The sequence below is a fragment of the Galleria mellonella genome, unplaced genomic scaffold, assembly GCF_026898425.1.
Source record: "Galleria mellonella isolate WM207_F2 unplaced genomic scaffold, CSIRO_AGI_GalMel_v1 utg19, whole genome shotgun sequence".
Taxonomy (NCBI): Eukaryota; Metazoa; Arthropoda; class Insecta; order Lepidoptera; family Pyralidae; genus Galleria; species Galleria mellonella.
The window spans coordinates 5,313,028-5,321,414 of NW_026442028.1; positions in this window are offsets into that span (position 1 = coordinate 5,313,028).

An 8,387-nucleotide genomic window follows, 5' to 3' on the forward strand; every position below is an offset into this window, starting at 1 on the left:
TAATTTATATTATTTACTAGAAACACGAATGGGACAGAGGTACCCAAGTAAATGACTTTTGTACAAAGTCTCCCTCTGGTATAATAATTTATATTATTTACTTGCTGACGACAATTTATGAAGTTGCACTTAATTACATAATATCGTATACTTCCACGATTACTGATGATGGAAAATACAGAATGTACTGCACATAGTGTGACATGCCAAAACACATATTAATAAATACCAGATTCGTGTTTCAACTGTGAAGCAGTTGTGTTTGCATGGCTGTGTTTCGGTTTGAAGGGTGAGATATGGCGTGAATTTACAGGGTACAGAGGAATAACATCTGAGTCCTCAGGAATGGCAACGCATGGGGGGTATCATGGCCAGAACAGTATACTCTGTTATGTCCATGGTATTGCTCATGTCTATAGGCGACGGTTACCACTTTCCATCAGGTGGGTCGTCAGCTCGTTTGCCATTCTAAGTTATATATAAAAAAAATAAACAGGTAAATTCTGGTCTGTGCAAATAAAGTACATTTCTATAAGTCGTCTTAAAATCTCAGTACCGTGAGCTTAACAGAGCTCAAAATGTAGTGGAAATATTTATCACTTGAGTGCTTGAACGTGACCTCTGACTACCCCTCTTCTAGTGGTATCTAATATTTATTTATTTACAATGTAATGGACACACAAACAATGTATTTTATTCATATTTCTTTTCTTTTTAATTGCTTTTATTAAAGAATTTCAGTACTGACTCTTGGCCACAACAGAATATCAGTGTATTGCTCTTTTGAGGGCAAAACAATAAACTGAGTTGTGACCATTTTGTGTTACTATGGCACACGCATGATACAAGAAAATTGGTGTTTTATATTCTCTGCTTTTTTTGTATGTATATGCATTCTTTTATCTATTTTTACTGCGAATAAACTATCTATCTATCTATCTAAGTGTTGGAAAAATGACCAGACGATATTGCAGTCCCTTACTGATAGTAAAAAATAAACCAATCCGGTGCTGTGCTAACAAGCCCGGTGATCCATCACGGCTGATCGTGGCTGCTGACAGTGTACTGTTATCGAAATAGAATAATTGTGGGAGTGTTGTTCAGTACAAAGTCCAGGTTGGCGGGAGTACATTGTCTCACTTGTATGTGGTCATATGCTCTGGTACATTATTCATAACTGCCTAATTCTAAAAGTCGGGGTTTCTGTTAAGGTTTAAAGGGAAAATTGCTTTAAAAAGTCAATGGAAAATAATACTTCTCCTCTATTTTAGTTATCATAAAACTCTATTACCATTAAACTTCATTTACGTATGCTTTTCTGTAAGACAAACATTTTATCTTCAACTCAGCAGATCAAATCCTGTAATTTAAAAAAAAAAAAACACAACGGATTTTACAGCGGTTTTTTATAATAGATAAAGTGATTCAAGAGGAAGATTTATATGTATAATACATACATAATATTGTAGAGAAACACTGACAAATTTAGAGGTTTCTAATCTGATGTGATATAATGTGTACCCGCGCGAAGCCGGGGCGGGTCGCTAGTATAATATATTTTATTAAATCTGGGTCAAAAATCTAAAGAAGTTTCGAACTTTAGATGTGGATTTAGACGGGAATATACTTCGAATCCAATAACATCCCATGAAATCCTTCGCACGAGAGGAGGACATTTTACCAGTATTTTGGCATGGCATCTTGCAGCAATTCTATTTCCAATTGGGCTGGTGTATTCTATTACTTTGTTCCATAGTCGCCTCTTATAGTATCCTAGGGATTCAAATTTGTATAATACACATGCAGACTACTGAGAGTTTTGTTAAGACTAGTTTTTACTCATTACTTCGACTGCGTGTTGTCAAAAATGTAGTCAAAGCATATATCAAATTTCATGGCGATTGCAGAGGAGCTAACACGTAAAAAAATAAACATACTTATTTACTATATTAATAAGGATTTATCGCTCATTACTATTTGAGAGCAATTTGGGTGCATTGTATTGTGCTCTTATTTGAAAATCCATCTATACTCGAAATTTTGGAACAATGACCTTATATTAGTAACATACTTAATGGTCGAGGTGTGAACAGTAGCGTCCCTTGTAAAACATCACCATAACTTTAACTGCGGTTACCATCTTCTTTACCAACCGTGGCATCTACTGGTAAAACCCACCTTATGGGTGAGGTCTATGTTCATCAGTGGAGAGTTAACTGATGGTGATGATGAACCTGTAATTTCACTGCCATATTACCTTTCAAACTAAAACACAGCTATACAAGCATAATTGTAAGAGAAAGTAGATTAAAAGAGCATCTTCTGTCCTCATAAACTTTATTATGTCTATGTATGTATATGTACGTATTTTTATTTATTTATTTATTCATTAGTACATATATGTGTACATGGCGGACTTAATGCTAAAAGCATTCTCTCCCAGTCAACCATAGGCAAGTGTCAGAATACTCGAATGCGGTACTATTAATTATTGATATACATACATACTAAAATTACATATATAAACGAATAGATATATATGAATAACAAATATACTTACACATATATGATGTATACTATATTATACACGAATTTGGGATTTGTATTTTGTATGTGAAGAGATATTTTATGTTTATGTATATATGTATATGTATTATTGTATACAGATATGTATGTACTTTGATTTTAATTGTATGACTTACTTATATATGTCAACATATTTATAATTCTTTAATAGAAACATCTATAATGTTTCCTTCTATTATTGTACGCATACTGCCCGCTGGTAATTAATGCTCCTTTCCACTCAGGGTTTGCTGGAAGAGAACTCTCTTACAGAGTTAAGCTCGCCTGTTGTACATCTTTATTTTATATATATTATATGTTGTAATTTTTTGTATACAATAAAGAATAAATAAATAAATATTATAAATAAAAATGGTTTCAAGGCAAAAACATGAGGTGCCCATGAAAAATACTTTTGTATAAGTGACAGTTAACGGCTGGCATGATAATCATGTTTAGCAACATAACCCAATATTAGCCTTAATTTGGCAGGCAGATATTACGTGGTAAATCGTGCCAGCGACAGTTCAGACTTGATCGTATAATTGCTTAGCTAACTGACGGCCAACCTGGCGGCCGGCAACGTTGATTGCTGATTGCATTACCTCTGTTCGTTAGCGTACGTACACCGTGTCAAAGGTGCTCAGCCATCATGTATATATGAGACGTTATGTGCACGATGAGATAATTCGTGTTTGTGTAAGATCTAGGCGTTTGTATTTTAGCTTAGAATCTTGCTAAACATCTAGACATTACTTTTAGATTATATACATATAGAGTCTCAATAAAAATGCGGAAAAAAGTGCAATATTTTTTCATACAATTTTGCGTGACAAATCTTTTAGAACTTCTATTTTTTATTATGTCTTATAATGTCTCCATCTTTTTAATGCATAAACAATAATTCTATTTATTAAATAATACGTCAAGATACATTTTATGCCTAGTTATATAGAATACTGATAAAAAAAGTGTCAGCTAATTTGATAATTAGCTAACAAAAAGTTAACTCGTTTTTGAGGCTAGATGCTCTATCTATATAATCTAAATTTTATATACATAATGTATCTTGACGTATTTATATTTCATTATTTAATAAATAAAATGATTTTTAAGTATTAAAAAGGTAGATAATTTATAAGACAAGATAAATATAGAGGAATCAATCAATAACTATTTATGACGCAAAATTGTATGAAAAAGTTGACTCGCTTCTCTCGAAGCACTTGTTTGGAGACACTGTATCTATATAATATATATATATAGTTCATTTTCACATATTAAATTGAATTCGCAACACCATTCATTCTTGTTTATTGTCTCTGTTTTAAATTTATATATTTTCTTTCTTCGACACGACAACAATAAAGTTTTAAATCATTTATCCACGATTGAATATTCATTTATTAACGAATTCAAATCATCTTTATTGAAATAGGCTTGTTTACAAGCACTTATAAATTGTTATTTTTATGAATCCATTCCTGTGTTCGAAATATTGTTATCTGTTATGAGGAACCCGCAAGAAACTCAATGTTAATAGTAACTTTTTTTTTATAACACAGGGAGCAAACGAGCATGCGGCTCACCTGATGGTAAGTGACTACCGCCGCCCATGGTCACCCACAACACCTACGGCAGGGGGGAAAGGGATTGTTAGTAATGGAGTCAAATAGCCCTATTACTAGCAATATACCCTGTCAGGTCGACCTCCATCTGGTTCCCCCTGGAAACCATCGTGACTAATTCTAGTTTAATTCGTCAGAATGGGCTAACTGATCTATTTTCATCTTCATCTGTCATCCCTCACTGGTGCCCCGCCAGTGTATACCAATAGCGCAGATGGGTTACCATACCATTATCACCCATTAAAAAAAAACCGACGGCATTGCAGGTGTGCTACCGGCCTTTTAAAAAGGAATATGCTTTTTTCTTGAAGGTTTATGTTGTCGTATCAGTTCGGAAATACTGCTGCTGGATGTTGACTAGCTTATATTCGCGACTTTGTCCGTGTGAGCGGGACAAGTTCACTGAACTGTACACCAAATTTCATAGTGATTGGTTAAGCCATCAAGGCCCCATATCACTTTTATGATATTAACAAGAATTCTGTAGTTAGATTTGTTTTGGCCATAAATTTATGTTTCATTTTTTTTGTACAACTAATTAATTCTATAGGCATGTGATGGGTTCTATGGTTAGTTTATTATAATTAAATAGTATAGTTATGGTCATTGTCTAAGTATGCTATGAAATCATTTTAAAATGATAAACAGAGAAATACAATTATGTTTTTTATACAACTTAGAATGGCAAACAAGCTGACGGCCCACCTGATAGAAAGTGGTAACCGTCGCCTATAGACATGAGCAGTACCATGGACATAATAGAGTATACTGTTTCGCTCATGATACCTCCCATGCGTTGGAGCGAAAGGGATTGTTAGTAATGGAGACTGAGAATCCCATTGCTAGCAATATTCCCAACCAGGTCGACCTCCTCGCGGTTCTCCCTGGAAACTATCATGGTTAATTCCTGATGACTTCATCATGATGGGCTAACTAACTTCTTTTTTTTTTTTTTTTTTTTTTTTTTTTTTTTTTTTTTTTTTTTTTTTTTTTTTTTTTTTTTTTTGCTACTGAACAAATTATTTATTTATTTATTTTCTCCACAAATCTTACAGAATGTTACATGAAAAAAATACAACTATATATGTATGTATAATTAAAGTGGTCTGTAAAACTTGTGGGAGACTGGACCCTAAACTAGATCAGAGATCTGTATCTCAGGAATCCAGGCCCCCAACTCGGACACCATGTACAGCTTGCATTAAGCTAAAATTAAAATTTGTGAAAACGAATATACAAAATAAAATGTGTGTGTGTGTGTGTGTGTGTGTGTGTGTGTGTGTGTGTGTGTGTGTGTGTGTGTGTGTGTGTGTGTGTGTGTGTGTGTGTGTGTGTGTGTGTGTGTGTGTGTGTGTGTGTGTGTGCGTACGTGTGTGCGTACGTGTGTGCGTACGTGTGTGCGTGCGTGTGTGCGTGTGCGTGCGCGAGTGCGTGTGCGTGTGCGTGCGCGTGTGCGTGCGTGTGTGTAGGTGTGCGAACGTGCGTGCGTGCGTGCGTGCGTGTGCGTGCGTGTGTGTGTGTGTGTGTGTGTGTGTGTGTGTGTGTGCGTACGTGTGTGCGTACGTGTGTGCGTACGTGTGTGCGTGCGTGTGTGCGTGTGCGTGCGCGAGTGCGTGTGCGCGTGCGTGCGCGTGTGCGTGCGTGTGTGTAGGTGTGCGAACGTGCGTGCGTGCGTGTGCGTGCGTGTGTGTGTGTGTGTGTGTGTGTGTGTGTGTGTGTGTGTGTGTGTGTGTGTGTGTGTGTGTGTGTGTGTGTGTGTGTGTGTGTGTGTGTGTGTGTGTGTGTGTGTGTGTGTGTGTGTGTGTGTTACTGTTTTATTTCCATAATCTTTTCCGTTTCTTGGTAACTAAGGGAACTCAAATATTGAAATAACTTTCTCTTTAATATATATTTAGTAGTATTGTATATGTTAATTTTTTTATTTATATGATTATATATTCTACCTGCACGGAAATATAAAAATTTTTGAGCAAACGTTGTCTTCACGGAGGTAGATCTACCCAAAGCATAATTTCTTCTACTCATTAAAATATTTTTACTTGTGTTTATACTTAATCTTGTATGTTGATAACGCGCAACATATAATAAGTAAAGCTGTCTAACTGTAAGAAATCCCGCATCTTTATATAATTGATCAGTAGGATATAGTTTAGTTTTAAATAGACATACTTTTAAAAGCATTCTTTGCGCTCTTTCCAACTCCAGCAGAATGTATTTGGGCGATCCGCCCCAAATTTTAATGCAGTATGTTAAAATAGATTCCACTAGTGCAAAATATATTATTTTCATAGTGCGTTTATCTGCAATACATCGGAGGTATTTAAACAGGTAAGTCAATTTTCTAATTTTTTGTGATACCATGTGTATATGATCATTAAATCTAAGCTTTCTGTCTATAATAACACCCAAGTATTTTATATTATCAACCATTGTGAGTGTTGGGCATGTACATTGAACATTAAAATCAAAAGAACAGTTATGAGCAATAAGGGGAAAAGCATCTAGATTACTTTGTTGATTTTTTATTGTATATATCATATACTTGGTTTTACCAGCATTCAGTGATAACTTGTTATGAGCAAGCCAAAGACAAACAGTCGTAAATCCATTTTGTGCTATATATTTAAGCTCTTCCCAAGTTTTTGCATAGAATGTTAGTGCAGTATCATCTGCATATGTGGTAACTCTACAATTCAATAAGTTAAGTTTACAGAGATCGTTTATGTAACAGAGAAAAAGTGTAGGTCCTAAAATACTCCCTTGTGGCACGCCGTAAATAACAGAAGCTTCATTACTAATTAACTCTCCAATTTTAACACATTGTGTTCTGTCAGTCAGGTAACTTGACAATAATGTAAGTGGAGTGCCACGTATGCCCAGAAGTTCCAATTTATTAAGGAGGTGAGGAACAGACACAGTATCGAAGGCCTTAGCAAGATCGATAAATATTGATAAACACTTCCTATTTTTATCCAAATGTTGTACCACAAATTCGGTCAAGGCTTGTACTGCATCATCAGTCGATCGACCAGAGCGAAAACCATACTGAGTATCAGCTAATAATTTATATTTTTCTAAATATTTCAAAAGTCTGGTATTAATGATACGTTCAAATATTTTTGAAAATGTATTGAGAATCGATATTGGACGATAGTTATTTACTTTAGACCTATCTCCTGCCTTAAATATTGGGAGAATAATGGATTTTTTAAGGGCTCTTGGAAATATACCCCTCTCTATGCATTTATTAAACAGATCTGCAAGAACAGGTGATATCAAGTCTGCAATTGACTTCAGTGCTTTCGCACTAATAAAATCCCAGCCAGGTGAGCAGTCACTTTTTAATCCATTAATAATTTGCTCAACCTCTGTGCTGTCTGTAGGCAAAAGTATAAACGAATTTGAAGTCCCTGGCGAATTCTTTGACATAGATACTGTTTGAGAAGATACATTTATAGGAATATTTTCAGCTAATCGTTTTCCTATATTGGCAAAGAAGTTATTTATCTCATTTATAGAGTTCGAAGTATTATCTGTCAAAAGTTCGTGTGGGACGGAATTTTGAGTATTAATATGAGTCACTGTTTTAATTGTATTCCATAACTTTTTTGAATTGTTTTTAGAATTTAATAGTTGATCGCGTTCATACTGTTTCTTTAATTTTTTTAACATATTATTACAATAATTTCGATAGCGGATATACGTTACTTTTAAAATGATATTGTTCGGTTCTGCTTTGATCTTTTTGTGCATTCCGTCCCTATTTTTTATGCAACGAAGTAAACCCTGTGTGATCCAGGGTTTAATTGTTATTTTTGTTCGTGGTACTTTAATACAAATCGTATTATTTAAAATTATTTTAGATAATGTATCAATAAATATATTCATAGCCATGTCCGGGTCCCTTTCCTTATATATAGTTGCAACATTCATTTTAGTAGTACATTCAGAATGAAACGATTTATAATCAAATTTGTGTAAAGTTTTTTTGACAGATATGTTGCGTAAATTATGGTCTTTACTTAAACAAAGTAAAACAGCTTCATGATCAGTTATTGAAGTCTGTAGTGTAAAGGTATATGCTGGAGATTTTGTTTTTAGTATAACGTGATCTAAACAACTGTTAGTTCTAGTTGCATCATAACTGGTAGGCAATAGGCCATGATAAGACAAGGTATCGAGATAAGCAGATAC